The following is an 18,676-nucleotide window of genomic DNA, read 5'->3' on the forward strand; positions in this document are numbered from 1 at the left end:
TTTCTGTCTAAAAAGTTTTTATCTAACCTAAGATCACAAAGATTATATATATTTTTTTCAGAAGTGTTGTAGTTTTGGAGAACCAAGATGGCAGCATAGGTTAACGCCGGAGTTTGCTGCCTTGAACAACTACTTCAAAAGTGAAACTAAAAAACGGAACGGACATCACCCAGAACCACAGAAACGCTGGCTGAGTGGAAGTCCTACAACTAGGAGGAAAGAGAAATGCATACGGACACTCAGAGGAGGCGCAGTGCTGAAGTCAAATTCTGAGGTGCGGAGTGCGCGGAGCGGGCTGGCGGCGGAGGGCACGGTTGGCGTTTTCAATCGGGAGGGAGTCGCAGACTCTGAGCTCCAGATACAGGTGAGTCTTTAGGGACCCAGACTCAAACGCGAGAAGCGGGACTGTCTGGCTTCGGTCAGAGCAAGTGCAGCTTTCTCTCCGAGGTTTGCAGCGGGTGCTGGGACTCAGAGAGGCAGAGCCCCTGGGGACAGGACTGAGAGCCGCCATAACTGCTCTCTCCGGCCCACCCTGTTGATCCTGTGCGACCCGCCCCGCCCAAGCCCTGCACAGAGGCATTTGCCAGATAGCCTCAGGCAAACGCCAGATTAGCACCTCCCTAGAGGACAGAAGTTCTCTCACTGCAGACACAGCTGATTCTCATAGCCACTTGGCCTGGAGGTCAAACCCTCCCTGGTATTAGCTACAACAATCAAGGTTTAACTATAAGCTGCGCACAAAGACCACTAGGGGGTGCACCAAGGAAGCATAACAAAATGCGGAGACAAAGAAACAGGACAAAATTGTCAATGGAAGATATAGAGTTCAGAACCACACTTTTAAGGTCTCTCAAGAACTGTTTAGAAGCCGCCGATAAACTTAATGAGATCTACAAGAAAACTAATGAGACCCTCGATGTTATATTGGGGAACCAACTAGAAATTAAGCATACACGGACTGAAATAACGAATATTATACAGACTCCCGACAGCAGACCAGAGGAGCGCAAGAATCAAGTCAATGATTTGAAATGCGAGGAAGCAAAAAACACCCAACCGGAAAAGCAAAATGAAAAAAGAATCCAAAAATGCGAGGATAGTGTAAGGAGCCTCTGGGACAGCCTCAAGCGTACCAACATCAGAATTATAGGGGTGCCAGAAGATGAGAGAGAGCAAGATATTGAAAACCTATTTGAAGAAATAATGACAGAAAACTTCCCCCACCTGGTGAAAGAAATGGACTTACAGGTCCAAGAAGCGCGGAGAACCCCAAACAAAAGGAATCCAAAGAGGACCACACCAAGATACATCATAATTAAAATGCCAAGAGCAAAAGATAAAGAGAGAATCTTAAAAACAGCAAGAGAAAGAAACTCAGTTACCTACAAGGGAATACCCATACGACTGTCAGCTGATTTCTCAACAGAAACTTTGCAGGCCAGAAGGGAGTGGCAAGAAATATTCAAAGTGATGAATACCAAGAACCTACAACCAAGACTACTTTATCCAGCAAAGCTATCATTCAGAATTGAAGGTCAGATAAAGAGCTTCACAGATAAGGAAAAGCTAAAGGAGTTCATCACCACCAAACCAGGATTATATGAAATGCTGAAAGGTATCCTTTAAGAAGAGGAAGAGGAAGGAAAAGGTAAAGATACAAATTATGAACAACAAATATGCATCTATCAACAAGTGAATCTAAGAATCAAGTGAATAAATAATCTGATGAACAGAATGAACTGGTGATTATAATAGAATCAGGGACATAGAAAGGGAATGGACTGACTATTCTTGGGGGGGAAAGGAGTGTGGGAGATGCGGGAAGAGACTGGACAAAAATCGTGCACCTATGGAAGAGGACAGTGGATGGGGAGTGAGGGCGGAGGGTGGGGCGGGAACTGGGAGGAGGGGAGTTATGGGGGGGGAACTAGAGGAACAAATGTAATAATCTGAACAATAAAGATTTAATTTAAAAAAAAAGAAGTGTTGTAGTTTTACATTTAGGCTATGATCCATTTTGAGTTAATTTTTTTCATATGATATGACACGTGTATTGACGTTCATTATTTTGCAACTGGATGTACAACTGTTTCAACACCATTTTTTGAAAAGACTATCTTTGGCCCAACTGTGTGGCTCAGTGCTGAACATCAACCCTTGAAACAGAAGGTCACAGATTGATTCCCAGTAAAGGCACATGCCTGGGTTGCAGGCTAAATCCCAGTGGAGGGCATGCAGGAGGCGGCCAATCAGTGATTCTCTCTCATCATTGATGTTTCTATTTCTCTCTCCCTCTCTCTGAAATCAATAAAAACATATTTTTAAAAAATTAAAATACAATTAATAGGTCTTTAGAAGTGAAAAACCACTTTTTAAAATATTCTATGGCTTATATATGTATACCTTAGAACTCAATATATTTGGGGATTTGAGGAAAATAACAACATGCTTGGCAATCTAAGGAAGGAAATTATGCTTTAAAAAAATTTAAGAATCTAATGACACTCTGGGGGGTATCCTCATGTGCTCAGGAGGAGTAAGTGTTGGCTTCCATAGTTCAATGGGATAATAATTGATGGTATCTAGGATTCTGAATGCCCAGTTTGGGCTGAATTCTGCAATTTGGCACTATTCCCTGGAAACAGCTTTAGGATTCAGAGCAAACTATTGCGATGGATAGATTCAGCTCCATCTGGAAGTGTTTCTAAAAAGTTGGACTCTGATAGTTTCAAAATGTGTCCACAAATTCTTTGATATTTTCCCCTTCAAGAGTCTTAGCTTCCCTTAAGTGTGGGCTGGACTTAGTGAATTGCTTCTAACAAATTGAAAATGACATAACTGACATGTCAATTCTGAGACTAGGCCATAAAAGACATTGCAGTTGCAGCTTCTGTTAGGAGTACTCGCTCTTGGATCACTCATTCTGGGGGAAACCAGCTGTCATGTTGTGGGGGAACGGCCCACGCTGTGAGGAGCCAACAGCCATGTGAGTGAGCCATCTTGGAAGCAGATCCTCAGCTCTATTCAAGGCTGCAAATGACACCTTGACTGCACCGTCATAGGACACGCTAAGCCAGATCCACCCTGCTAGGCTGTTTCTGCATTCTGACCTTTCAAAACAGTGTGAGATAATAAATGTTGCGTTCACTGCTAATTTGGGGATGATTGTGCAGCAATCGATAACTAATAGAGAACCACTGTGAAATAGGAGTTTCTGAGACTTGAGATAAATAGCGTCAGGTTTCCAGGACTCAGAAGGTACCAAGGTAAATTTCTTTGCCAGATTCTGTAAGAAGCTCTCAGAACATCGATGGACAAACAACAAGGGTCAGAGGGCCCAGGGACAATGGGGGACAGTGCTTCAGTGTTGATATTTCTGTGGTAAGTGGTTGCAGGGCAGTGGTCCCATGGTTCTAGGGAAGTGCCAGAACTTTTTTTTAAAAAATGGTGACAAAGAGTCACACAGATTTCAAAGAGTTTAAGAGAGAAAGGGAAAATATTCTGGGGCTCAAAAGTTAGAGGAATATTTTCTGAAGCAATGAAAAAGGGGAGGAGATCCAAGATGGTGGCCTACAGACCGGCAGTCAGCAAGATAGTGTGAATGAGTGAGAGAGTGAAAGGAGAGTGCGTGGACATGTGGGAGTGTGTGTATTTATGAGTGAGGGACAGTTATATTCCACAAGACTGTCGGGGTCTGGCAGACCAGGCTTCCCTGGCCAGGCAGCCTCTACTGCTGCTGAAATCTCTCCCGGAGCAGCCGGCTCTGCCGCAGAGACCGCACCATCTTGAAGGGGAGAGCGGCTGTGATTGGAAGCCCAGCCTTACCTTCCCTGGGGGGACCTCAGATACCTCTTGGGACCCTACAGCCACAATGCCCAGGGACCAGCTGCCTCAGCTGGGTTCATGTGAACCCTTGAACACCGGGACTCCAGCCTCCCCAGCCACAGGCGCCTAAAAAGTTTGTCCAGGGGAGACAAGGTGGCAGCCAAATACGTGAATGGGTCCTGTGCCTTCTCACAGAGCAGATAGAAGAAACAGCTGAATCGAATAACACCCTTGGTGAACTAAACACAGCTGGTGAGGCAATCCATGGCCAGAAAGGTCAGAGATCACCTGGAGAGAGGTGGAATCTGGGATCCGGGCTGGAGGGAGAAATGCACGCAGCCAGGACTAGAATCTCAGAGGAAGACTGCGCTGCACCAAATCCGTGACCCTTGGGGTCAGTGTAGCCCTCGAACGTGGAAGGGGGTCCGCAGGGCTGCTGACAGCGGGGGACTCTAGAGCGAGGAGACTGTGCCCAGAAAGGCAGCCTGAAGTTCTATACCAGCCACACAGTGCCGGGGGGAGAAAGATGTGAGGTTGCTTTATCTTTATAACTTCCTTTTACCTGCTAAACCCAGTGCATAGGATCTTTCAATTAAAAACACTCACTGAGACTGCAGAGGAAGGTGGTTTTTGTGGAAACTGGGGAGCAGAATAGGGAGACATGAACAGGAAACCAGCTCTTGGACAATCCATCCCTCCAACCCAGTCTTGAGTGCGGCAGGGAAAGGAAGAGTCTAAACACCCCCAGGGAGCCCTGGGGGACTGGGTTGAGGGTCCATTTGGTCCCAGAAACTAATACAGAAACACCGCCACCCAGGGGCTGTGTCAGAAATAGACACTTGTGTAAATACAACTGAAGGCAGGCAGAGAAACAAAGTGAGCAGCAGAGTGATCCCACCTGCTTGAAACCAAGGTTGTGGCTTATGACACAGAGGAGCGTTAAATCACTGGGAACTTTAACACTGTGCTGACTACCTGACAGGAAACAGACGTGCCAGGCAGAGAACAGTAGAGAGGGGACTTAAACCAGCACCCATGAGTCATTGAAGCTTGCTGACGCAAACAAAGTTAATTTATTTTTTATCTTTTACTTAAGAAACTATTTTTTTCTCTCTTTATTTTACTTTTTTAATTATTATATATTTATTATTACTATTATTTTACTATTTTTAAAGTTTTATTTTATTTTATTTATTTTTTATTTTTTAGATTAGTGTTCTACATTCTATTTTTATTTTTTATCATTATTTTACTCTATCTCAATTTTTCCTTTATGCCAACCCTTTCTTCCTCACTTTTTCTTTTTTCATCCTGTTTCTCTTCCCCTGTTTCTGCTTTAATTTTTCTCTATCCTTTCTTTTTACTCCCTATTAAAAATTGATCTTACTTATATGTCTAATTCCCTCTCCCCTGCTCCAAGTATATGCACACTTCTCTTTTCTCTTTCTTCACTAGCCAAATTTCTTTCTTTCTTTCTCTCTCTTTCTTTCTTTCTTTCTTTCTTTCTTCCTTCCTTTCTTTCTTTCTTCTTTCTTATTATTTGTTTGATTGTTTGTTAGTTTGTTTTGTTTGTTTTTATTTTTATTTTTTATGCTTCTGTTTTTCCTCTCCTCGCTTGTTCTCTTCTTCTACTAACAGCTTAATTAGTTTCAATCACCAACTCAGGCCTATCTGCTCTCTATTCTCCTTTTCCAAAAATAGATGAATACATAGATAGATTAAAAAGGGGGGAAATTATATATATATAGATAGATTTTTTTCTTTTATATATATTTTAATAAATATTCTTTCTTTCTTTCTTTCTTTCTTTCTTTCTTTTAGTATTTTGTTTTTTACTTTTCTTCTTATACACTCATTCTCTTTATACCGCCTCTATACTGAATCATGGCCATTTCCCCATTTATTCAATTCCTTGACCTTACCTTCTGGAAATAAGCTCTGCCTCTTCAGATTCAGCTTCCCTCCTTCTTTTCTGGGTGTTTGCTTTTTGCATTTTTTGGATTAGTTGTTGGTTTTTTAGTTTTCTCCCCATATACATATATGTTTCCCCTTCTTTTTTTTCTCTTTCTTTTCTCTCTTACCTTTTTCCATTTTCTCAATACCATTTTTGCACTCTCTTCTCTCCCCTAATTCTCTTTTCTCTGGTGGTCACATTTATTTGGGGTTATTGGTATTGGGAATACATTTGTGTTTGGTGCCCTCTGTGTTGAGTCTTGTTGTGTTGTATTTTGTGCCTTTAAGTCAACATGGTAGAGAGTGAGCTACATAACCAGACACCCCAAGAGAAGTAAAAATGGGGAGACAAAGAAACAGCCCCCATACAAAAGAAAAGGAGGAATCATCAGAAAAGGAAGTAAATGAAATTGAGGCAAGCAATATGACAGAAAAAGAATTCAGAGCAATGGTCATAAGGTCGCTGAAAAGGATGGAAGACAAATTCAATAATATGTGTAAGAACCAAGAGGAAATGAAGAATGACATGGCTGCAATAAAGAACACAATAGAAAGCATCAACAGTAGACTAGAAGAAGTGGAGGACCACATCAATGAGTTAGAAGACAAGGTTAGAAAAAATCCCCAAGCATGCTGGGAGCCGGTCCATCCTTGCTGCTTGACACAGTCGCTGCAGGGAAGAAACATCTGCACAGCATATGTTTCAGGGGACCTGGCGTATATGGCATACTGTTCTTAATATGTTTGCTCCCCTTCTTGGCGCTAAGTGTTTTAATCAGGGTCACCTCTCCGAGAAAGGTTGTTTCCCCAGGTAGGGATTTTCCCCTGAAGTTAGGGAGGGAATAAAACCCCTTAACCCCTTAACTAAGTGCCAGGCAGGTAGTTAATCATTTTAACTACGAACAATCACGCTTAAGCTACATAATCTTTACTCCCTGGAATGGAGATAAGAAACGCCCTAACCTTTGGAATAGAGATTGATAGGATTAAAATCAACTGGTATAAATACAGATGTAACAAGACAACAGGACACAGAACCTAGCGAGAGAACATGGCAAAAGATCCTGGACAGAACCCGGCTACAGAAATTGGCTGGAGAACCTAGCAAGAGAACATGGCAGGAGAACCTGGACAGAACCTGTTGACCGAACCTGGCTGGAGAACCTGGAGAACCTGGCTGGAGATCCTAGACAGAACTTGGCTGGAGATCCTGGCTAGAGATCCTGGCTACAGAACCTGGATAGAACATGGCAAGAGAACCTGATTAGAACCTGGCGACCGAACCTGGCTGGAGATCCTGACTAGAGATCCTGGCTACAGAACCTGGCTGGAGACCCTGACAAGAGAACCCGGCTATGATGATCAACTGAACTCAGCCTCCGTGTCATTCATTCTTCGCCGACTCCGTCCACACCTTTGGGGACCCCTGGGCCTGCTGGGGTAGGACCCCAGCACAAGCAGAGCAGTAACTGGGAAAAAAAAATTTAAAAACAGGAGTAGAGCCTAGGGGAGCTTTGGGACACCACAAAATGAAACAACATCCGCATAATAGGGGTACCAGAAGGAGAGGAAACTGAGCAAGGAATAGAAAACATGTTTGAAGAAATAATGACAGAAAACCTCCCTGATATAGGGAAGAAAAAACTCACACAAGTCCAAGAAGCTCAGAGTCCCAAACAAAATGAATCCAAAAAGACTAATGCCAAGACACATTATAATTAAATTGACAAACACCAACAACAAAGTAAGAATCTTAAAGGCTGCCGGGGAGAAACAGAAAGTTACCTACAAGAGATCTCCCATCAGACTATCGACTGATTTCTCAACAGAAACACATCAGGCCAGAAGGGAATGGAATGAAATATAAAAAGTCATGCAAAACAAGGGTCTGAATCCAAGAATACTGTGCCCACCAAGGATATCAATCAAAACTGAAGGTGAGCCCTAACCGGTTTGGCTCAGTGGATAGAGTGTCAGCTGCGGACTGAAGGGTCCCAGATTCGATTCCAGCCAAGGGCACATGCCCGGGTTGTGGGCTCTATCCCCAGTAGGGGGCGTGCAGAAGGCAGCTGATCAATGATTCTCTCTCATCATTGATGTTTCTCTCTCTCTCTCCCTCTCCCTCCCTCTCTGAAATCAATAAAGATATATATATATAACTGAAGATGAAATCAGGAGCTTCACAGACAAAAAAAGACTAAGGGAGTTTATTACCACCAATGCAAGAAATGCTAAAGGGACTGCTGTAAAAAAAAGAAATAGGAAGGGAAGAAGGAACACAGGCATAAAGAATAAAAATGGCGACAAACAAGTACCTACCAATAATAACTTTAAATGTAAATGGATTAAATGCCCCAATCAAAAGACATAGGGTAACTGAGTGGATAAGAAGACATGACCTGCTGTCTACAGAAAACCCACCTCAGAAAAAAAGACGCACACAGACTGATGGTGAAGGGATGGGAAAAAAAATTTCAGGCGAATGGAAATGAAAAAAAAGCTGGGGTAGCAATACTTATACCTGACAAATTAGACCTCAAAGTGAATGTCATAACAAGAAATAAGGAAGGCTATTTTATAATACTAAAGGGAGCAATTCAACAAGAAGATATAACTCTGATAAACATATATGCACCCAATACAGAAGCACCCAAATACATTAAAAAAAAAAAAAACTTCTGGAAGATATCAAGGGAGAGATTGACAGCCATACGGTTATAGTAGGTGACTTTAATACCCCACTAACACCACTGGATAAATCCTCTAAACAAAAAAATCAGCAAAGAAACATCAATCCTAAATGACTCACTAGATCAGATGGAATTAATTGACATCTTCAGAACATTTCACTCCAAAGCCATAGAATATACTTTCTTCTCAAGTGCACATGGGTCATTTTCAATGATAGACCACATATTGGGACACAGGCAAAGTCTCTTCAAATTCAAGAAGGTAGAAATAATATCAAGCATCTTCTCAGATCACAATGGCATGAAATTAGAAATAAACTACAATAAAAACAATGAAAAAAATCAAACACGTGGAGGCTAAAGAGCATGCTATTAAACAATGACTGGGTTACCAGAGAGATCAAAGAAGAAATAAAAAGCATCATGGCAACAAATGACAATGAAAACACAACAATCCAAAATCTATGGGACACAGTGAAAGCAGTCTTAAGAGGGAAGTTCATAGCTCTACAGGTCTACCTCAAAAAAACAAGAAAAAATGGTAATAAATTATCTAACCCTACAACTCAAAGACTTAGAAAGAGAGCAATAAGAAAAGCCCAGCATAAGCAGAAGGAAGGAAATAATAAGATCAGAGCAGAGATAAATGACATAGAGACCAAAAAAAAACAATACAAAAGATCAACAAAACCAAGAGCTGGTTCTTTGAAAGGATAAACAAGATTGATGAACATCTAGCCAGGTTCACCAAGAAGCAAAGAGAGAGGACCCAAATAAACAAAATCAGAAATGAAAGAGGTGAAGTAACAACCAATCCCACAGAAGTACAAAGGATTATGAAAAAATACTATGAACAACTCTATTCCAACAAAATGGGCAACCTAGACAAAGGGGACATCCTATATAATAAAAAGCTAATATGCAAATTGTCCCCTTGACCAGGAGTTCGGCGAGGAGTTCAATCAGGGGGTGGGGCCAGCTGGCCAACAGCTGCCTGCAGCCCTCCCCTGGCCAGCCCTGTCCCCATCAGGGCAGGCAGGCCAGACCCCACCCATGCACAAATTCGTGCTCCGGACCTCTAGTATTCTTAGAAAAATATAAACTCCCAAAACTCAATCAGGAAGAATTAAACCTGGATAGGCTGATAACTACCGAAGAAATTGAAGCAGTCATCAAAAATCTTCCAGCAAACAAAAGCCCTGATCCAGACAGTTTTACAGGGGAGTTCTACCAAGCATTCAAAGAAGAACTAAAACCTACCTCCTCAGAATATTCCAAAAAATTCAAGAGGAAGGCATACTTCCAAGCTCTTTCTATGAAGCCAGCATTACCCTAATCCCAAAACCAGATAAAGGCACCACAATAAAAGAGAACTGCAGGTCAATATCCTTGATGAACATAGATGCTAAAATCCTCAACAAAATTTTAGCAAATTGGATCCAGCTCAAAAATGGAACTTCCATTTGACCCAGTAATCCCACTTCTAGGACTATATCCCAAGAAACCAGAAACACCAATCAAAAAGGATATATGCACCCCTATGTTCATAGCCACACAATTTACAATAGCTAAGACTTGTAAACAACCTAAGTGCCCATCAGCAGATGAGTGGATTAAAAAACTGTAGTACATCTACACAATGGAATACTACACCACTATAAAAAAGAAGGAACTTTTACCATTTGCAACAGCATGGATGGACCTGGAGAGCATTATGCTAAGTGAAATAAGCCAGTCGGAGAAAAATATATATCACATAATCTCACTCATATGTGGGATATAATGATCAACATAAACTGATGAACAAAAATAGATCCAGAGAGCTGTGAATCCACGAACACTGGAACTCCAACCTCCCCAACCATGGGCACCTGGGAGGTCTGCTCTGGGGGAGACAAACATGCGAATTCGCAGACAGGCCCTGCGCCTTCTCACAGAGCCGAAGGAACAGCTGAATCAAAGAGCACCCACCCAGAACTGGCAAATTAAACACAGCTGGCATTGCCTAAAGAAAGTCAACGTAGGAGAGAGAGAGCTACATAACCAGAAACCCTGAGAGGAGTGATCATGGGGAGACAAAGAAACAGCCCCCATATGAAAGAAAAGGAGGAATCATCAGAAAAGGAAGTAAATGAAATGGAGGCAAGCAATCTGACAGAGAAAGAATTCAGAGCAATGGTCATAGGTCACTGAAAAGGATGGAAGACAAATTCAATAATATGTGTAAGAACCAAGAGGAAATGAAGAACCAAGAAGAAATGAAAAATGACATCGCTGCAATAAAGAACTCAATAGAAAGCATCAACAGTAGACTAGAAGAAGTGGAGGACTGCATCAATGAGCTGGAAGACAAAGTTGGAAAAAATACCCAAGCAGAGCAGCATCTAGAAAAAAAACTTAAAAAACAGGAGGAGAGCCTAAGGGAACTTTGGGACAACACAAAATGAAACAACATCTGCATAATAGGAGTACCAGAAGGAGAGGAAACTCAGTGAGGAATAGAAAACATGTTTGAAGAAATAATGACAGAAAACTTCCCTGATAGAGGAAAGAAAAACCCATACACAAGTCCAAGAAGCTCACAGAGTCCCAAACAAAATGAACCCCAAAAGACCAATGCCAGGGCACATTATAATTAAATTGGCAAACACCAACAACAAAATAAGAATCTTTTTTTATTTTTTATTTTATTGATTTTTTACAGAGAGGAAGGAAGAGGGATAGAGAGCTAGAAACATCGATGACAGAGAAACATTGATCAGCTGCCTCCTGCACACTCCCTACTGGAGATGTGCCCGCAACTAAGGTACATGCCTTTGACTGGAATCGAACCTGGGACCCTTGAGTCTGCAGGCTGATACTCCATCCACTGAGCCAAACCAGCCAGGGCCAAAATAAGAATCTTAAAGGCTGCTGGGGAGAGACAGAAAGTTACCTACAAGGGATCTCCCATCAGACTATCGACTGATTTCTCAACAGAAACACATCAGGCCAGAAGGGAATGGAATGAAATATAAAAAGTCATGCAAAGCAAGGGTCTGAATCCAAGAATACTGTGCCCAGCAAGGCTTTCAATCAAAACTGAAGGTGCTTCACAGACAAAGAAGGACTAAGGGAGTTTATTACCACCAAACCAGCAATGCAAGAAATGCTAAAAATAGATCCAGAGACAAATGGCAGGGGAGGTTGGGGGGGGGGGGGTTGGAGATCAACAAATGATTTTTATGCATGCATATTAGCATAACCAATGGACCCAGACACTGGGGTGGTGGTGGCTTGCCCTGATGGGTAGGAATGGCGGGGGGGAGGGGGGGGTCAATTGGGGAAAAAGGAGACATATGTAAAACTTTAGACAATAAAACACTAAAAATAGGGAGGGGGGAGCTTACTTCCCCCCCCCCCTTTAATTTAACACCAATACATTCAGAAACTGTAGAAAATACAGATAGGAAAATAAAAATCACCATATAGAAATAATCAGTTAGCACTTTTGGTATATTACTCTAACAAATAAGTAAGTGAAGACAGACAAACAGCAGACAGACAGACTTAGTTGGTACTTTAGTTGCATTTTTAGAAGGTCATTTGGACGTTCTTTGAGCTGGGCTGCATCTGGATGGTGTGGTATGTGATATGATCAGTGGAACCCAAGGTGATAGCCACATCCATGCACCTTTGCTCTAATGCAGATCCCCTGGTCAGATAGCTGTGTGGGATTCTATGCCTGTGGATCAAGTATTTCGTAAGCCCCTGGATAAGAGCCCTGGCTGAAGCTCTGTGGGCAGGAAAGACAAACTCACACCTAGAATAGATAGTATCCTTTTGAAAAGGAACCACTAGCCTTTTCAGAATTAGGAGAGTTCCAACATCTGGGATGATTTCGCAGTGGTTCTCAACCTTCCTAATGCCGCGACCCTTTAATACAGTTCCTCATGTTGTGCTGACTCCCAACCATAAAATTACTTTCGTTGCTACTTCATAACTGTAATTTTGCTACTGTTATGAATTGTAATGTAAATATCTGATATGCAGGATGTATTTTCATTGTTCGTGACCAACAGGTTGAGAACTGCTGTCCTAGAGGAATAATACATTGGGGGCTTAGTGTTGGTCTTTCTTGCTCACAGTTAGACATTCAGAGGCAACAGTAACTAGATTGGTCTTTTCAAATATGAGTTCATGCTGTTGGGCCCATATGTAGCTTTCATCGCTGCCACATGATCATATCCATTGTGTCAGCCCTGGGACTGCTGATGATGAAGTCTGGTCAATATCAATTGGCTGAGCTATTTTGTCTACTTGGTTGTTTAGTATCTGGTGAATGCTTTCTGTTGTGTGTTAACATCTATATATATAAAACCCTAATATGCAAATAGACTGAACAGTGGAACAACCGAACAACTGAAAAACTGATCAACCAGTTGCGATGATGTGTGCTGACCACCAGGGGGTGCGCACGGAACATGGCAGGTGTAGGCCACAGCAGGATGGTGGAGCAGGTGAGTGGGGGTGCCAGACCAAGGCAGGGCACCGGTTGCTGTCATTGGGGTGAGCCTCTGGTAGTTACTGAAAATTCTTTGCTCCCACGTGCCGCAGTTCTGCCCGGCGCTCGCTCCTGTTGCCAGTGCTGGCCCCACTTGCACCCGCTGCTGGCACCGGAGTTGCTGCTTGCACCCGCTGCCGGCACCCAGTGCCGAGTGATTGCAGCTGGCGCCAGGCGCTGGCAGTGGGTGCCAGCAGTGGCTGCTGGCCCAATCACCCCTCAGGACTTCTCCACCTCCACCTGCTCCTGAGGGGTGTTCAGGACCGGCATCCACTTCTTGCACCTGCAGCCGGTGCCAGCCCCGCTCGCACCCACTGCTGGCGCTGGCCCCAATCGCTCTGTGCCATCAGTGGGTGCAAGCGGAGACGGCGCCATCAGCGTGTGGGAGCAGCAGTGGTGGGAGCAGAGCTGCCAGCAGAGAGGAGGCCACGGCAGGAGGGTCTGGGCAGGGGTGGGGAGGATGGGCAGAGACCTGTCCCTGTGCCCACCGCAGCCTTGCGGCCCACAGTTCCTTTAAGGTGCACGAATTCGTGCACTGGGCCCTAATGTGATATAAAAATCCTCACATTTTGCACTTGCTTCCACATTGCTGTACACATTCCTCTCCCCAGACCTCTTTGTCTCTGGTCTTCATTCCAGGCCTCCAAAGAGACAGCCAAGCATGGCCCAGAAATCTATATGTATTCTTACCTCAGGCCACTTTTCTTCCCACCAAAGCAGATGACCAGGTAGTCTGTTCCTAGCTCAGTCCTTTGGGAAGATTTTCCCTCTCCACTGTCTTTTGGGACCACCTCTGAATGTGGCCATAATGCAGTCTCCAGTTTTAGCCGGTGTGTACTAAATGAATTGACCCATCCATTAACCAGTCTTGGGCTTCTCTCTCCACTTCACCTGGTCATAGGAACCCTTCATGAGTTCACGGGTACAAGCCATGACAGGGGAAGCTAGTATAATTATGAGGCTGAAATGAGGGTCTGAGCTATTTGCTCATACAACCTACTTGTGCCCTTTGGCCCTCATTGAAGTTAATCCTGGATATACCATTTTGTGAGAGATTACTACTGGGCCCATCCAACATTTTTACTTGGTGGAATTGACAGAGCATAGCTTGTAATGGGAAGTTCTGGGACATCTACTGATGTTCCATAGTCAAGTAGAGTGACTTGCCCTCTGTAACTTGCCAAGAACTGTTTTTCAAATGATATGTAATTTTCTGCTTTCTCCCAAATCTTAGGGGCCAGCTTTGTGATTTTCCCTTTGGGGCTCTCCATAAACCCTGACTGCATTTTTTGCCATCACTGACACCTTGGACACCACTAGGCTGTTGGATCATATAACTCAAGTGTCAGGGATGATTGCACCACATTTTGGAACTTGCTGGAATGCTCTTTTCTGCTTCAAGCTCCCTTTTTTTTCATATATTTTATTGATTTTTTACACAGAGGAAGGGAGAGGGATAGAGTTAGAAACATTGATGAGAGAGAAACATCGATCATCTGTCTCCTGCACACTCCCTACTGGGGATGTGCCCGCAACCAAGGTACATGCCCTTGACCGGAATCCAACCCGGGACCCCTCAGTCCGCAGGCTGACGCTCTATCCACTGAGCCAAACCGGTTAGGGCTTCAAGCTCTCTTAAGGCTGAGAGACTTTCATGTCACCCAGTAAGTATATAGGTAGGAACAATCTTCCTAAGTGTGGGCTTTTGGTCTCTGTGCTTCTTTCTTTATGGTGAGGGTGCAAGATGCAACAAGTGGTATCTGCCCTCTGGACTTCTAAAAATGACACTGAAGTAGCTGGTCTCCGAATCTCCATGAAGTTTCTTACGAACCCTGGAATGCATGTATCTTACTAAGGCATCGATCCACCTCCACCTGACCACAGGACACCCACAATCATGTGAGTTGCTCATCTTAAACAGCAGTTGTCTGAGCCACCAACTCATAAATTTGGTGAGCTGAACACTCCCTCATTAAGGGGAAATGGCATATAAAAGTTCAGGTTTAAGAAAACTCTGAATGTGTCTCTCACAGTATACCTATATCTTTCACACTTTTATCCATACTTTTATCCTTATGGAAAGTTCTCTATGGTCAATTGATAAAGGAAAAAAGAAATTCAAGCCTGGATTGCAGATGGCTATCCACGATATGATATTACCTGTCAAAATTGAACAGCTATGGCAGTCCAATTTAGAATGTCCTAAAAAGATAGTGAAGAATAGAAATTCTCCCAGTGGGCATTGCTTTGACCAGTACATCTTATGGTGCATTTGCCAAGAAAAAGAGGTGAACTGAAATGTAGATCTATGTAAATTCAAAGGTAGGGGTAAGGGTTTGGTCACACGTTTAGAAAATTGGAAGGAAGAACAGAATGCCAAGCGATCAGTAGCTGGAGATTTAGAGAAGATGTATGTAAATGAATATCTTGGAATTATCCCAGAATGTGAGAAAATGTGTATCCATTGTGAATGCCCATCAATCAGCCTTTGCAGTAAAAGATGCTCTGAACAACCAGGTGAACAAGATTACCTATTTTGTGACTCAGATTCTTTCACCAAAACACTTCAGTACTTGCACAATAGGCTCGTGGAAAGACCAATGATGTCATGGACTTAATAGGGGGTCTCCTTAGTATAGGGATCTGGCTACTACCACTGCTGAATGTTAACTTGGCCTTGAACCCTCAGTTCTATTTACCTTGAGCACTCAATTCTGGACTACACTCAGCAGGAAAATGCTGCCACCTAGTGGTAGGTTGATTATATTGCCTCTCTCCCACCCCCCATTACAGTTAGTGCTAAGGAATACAGTAATTTGGTAATTTGTCCTCATTGGAATAGACATTATTCTGGATAATCTATCTTTCTTGCCAACCATCATCTTCCAGAAATAGTATACATATTTACTTAATGCCTCATTCACCATCATGGTATATCATACACATTGCTTTTAATCAAGGACCTTATTTTACAGTAAAAAATAGGAAAGGCTGTATTTACCAGGTTCACTGGTCTTACCATGTATCCCATCTTCCAAAATTCTAAGCAGAGTAGTGTCATTCAAGGTAATCGATTCAAAATTAATGGGAGAGTAATGAGATTGGGGCCCAGCTCCTAAGACACGAGATAGCAGAAGTCAGGAGGGAACGCAGGACCTCGGCTTTTAGCTGGGACTCAGAGTAGATCTCTCCGGCACGTCCAGTAAAAGGATAGAAAACTGAGACCCAGAAAGAAAGGATGTAGGAGGCAGGGCTTGTAGGGGCCTCCTGTTCAGAGTGTCATTATAGTATTTAGGGTTGCTCTCAATGGGGGAGCACCGAAGACCATTTTTTAATTTAATATATTTTTATTTATTTGACAACTAGGGGAGAGAGAGAGAGAGAGAGAGAGAGAGAGAGAGAGAGAGAGAGAGACATCGATGTGAGAGAAAAACACTTGCTTCCCACACACACCCTGACAGGGGATCAAGCCCACAACTTGTAATAGGACGACACTCAATCAACTGAGCCACACCAGCCAGAGCCCTAAGACCATTTTTAAATCTTGGTGGTCCGTGGGAAAGAATGACTCAACCTATGAAGCCTAGATGCTTATGCAAATAGGACCTTAATTTTTCTGGAGAAAGGGGATGATGTATTTAGAGGGGAGAGGTAAGGAGCAAGGGACTTAATAGTTATAGCATCTGTCTTCTCAACTGCCTGCCACTGTGCTCCCTCTTCTAGAACCTCTACACCGGCACTCCCTGCCTCACCATCACTATTGCCTAATAAAGAAGTAAGATGACTGGGAAAACAAACCACAGAATAGGCAGGAAAGTGAGCTTCGCTTGCTACTGACATGATCACATAATCTTTCCTGCCTTTGGTCGTCAGCACGACGCCAAAGCAAATACTTGAGTGTGTAATGCCAAAACCCAGGGTTTGGTTTTAGGCCATTCCTAAGGGCACAAGCTCAAACTAGGCAGGCCTGTGTCCTCTGCCATCATTGGGAACAGAACAGTTCTGACTTCTTCTTAGCCCTGTGGGATTCTGGGAGGTTAGGCTGGCTGCCTAGCCCTAGACAATTACTCGGTGGGGTTAAAATCAGTTCAGGTGGAAAGGAAGCCTGAGGCAAACCAAAACTCATGATCCTCTATAAGGCAAACAAACTTGGATTTTGCATAATCTCTTGACCCTGCTTCATCAGAAGCTGGATAGGCCCTTGCATTTTTAACTCGGTCAGCCACGTCTGGGGCTGGGGCAGGTGTAGGAGGTTGGGAAGAGCCCTGGGATTGTGGGGACGGGAGAAGGTGCATATTGGCCTCATTATTCCAAGGTCCAGACACTCTGGAAGGATCCGGATGAGTACAGGATGTGAGCAAGGTTGGCTGGGTTATGCCTGGAATAATAGCTTTGCAGAGGAGAGCTAGCAGGATGTCAGGCGGCCAAGGTGCCTCTTTCCCAGCATGTACTTCCCTGCTCTCCGCAGGTGCTCATCACCCAGCAGATCTGTCCATATATCCTGGGGTTATTTCTACAGCTTAAATCCCTGAGTGTTTTTCTTTAGTCAGGACTCATTTATAAGGGCTGCTTATTTTCTTGAATGTCAGTGCCTTGATCATTCTTCTTATTTATTATTTTGCCTGGGTTTCTCTTCACTTCCTGGCTTATACTCTATGAAACAGCTTTCTTACCCGTATTTATTCTGACCAGTGTTTTTTCTGCCATCACCCTTATTTCTTTAAAAAAAAAAAAAAGATTATTTTTTTAGAGGCACATTATGCCAAACTTTTTTTCATCTTTTTAGAATTCTTTTTGCTTTTATGAAAGAGAATTTTCAATGGATTGATTTCATCAGATTTAATTCTGTTTACTATTTATAAACATGAGAACTGATTAATATTGAGTTTTCCTTTTTTTATCCAACTACCTTTCTAAAAAGTAGGCCATGATAGCTTGCCAAGCAATAAAAGAAAAAGCCTACAGCAAAAAATAAAAATTAAAAAAAAATCATTACTGAGATTTGATTGAAATATTCCAAGAGTGTTGAATAATGCCAATGACACTGAAGACACCAGTGCTTTTCTTGTGATTCTTAATCTTGAGATTGAGACTAGGAGACTCATCCGTTGCCAGAAACTTTAGTTATTAGATTCTCATAAGCTCAAAGAATCCCATTTCTCTTCTTGGTGAGCTATAAAACAGAGCCATAAAATTATAGCTTCTCCTCTCACTTTTTTTTTCTTCTACTGGCTGGGGTAAAAAAGGAGAATGAAAAGTATCTATCTGCCAGGTATTATGGTATTTGTTTTATATATGAAGTTTCAAATAATCCTCACAATGACCCCATTGTCCAAACTTGACAAGAGAATTTAAGCTCAGAGCAAGTAGGTAACTTAAACAAAATCACACAGTTGGCAATGTCAGATCCAAACGCACATCTGCCTAAAGCATGAGCTAGTCAACTAGATCCATTGCTCAAAAAAAGACAAGGATTACTTACTAAACTCAGAGATGTAATATGGCTCCAGCAGTAAAGGCATCTGGCAAATGTTGAACTCTGTTTAACCTTCTGTGACTGCTTCATTCTCTGTAGCCTCAGGTTTGGCTGACTACCCAGAAAGCCGAAATGCCACCCAAAAATAAACGTCAGGCCCCAGGAAAGAGGTTAATGAATGTGTCGAGT

The sequence above is a fragment of the Myotis myotis genome, unplaced genomic scaffold, assembly GCF_014108235.1.
Source record: "Myotis myotis isolate mMyoMyo1 unplaced genomic scaffold, mMyoMyo1.p scaffold_m19_p_2, whole genome shotgun sequence".
In the NCBI taxonomy this organism is placed as follows: Eukaryota; Metazoa; Chordata; class Mammalia; order Chiroptera; family Vespertilionidae; genus Myotis; species Myotis myotis.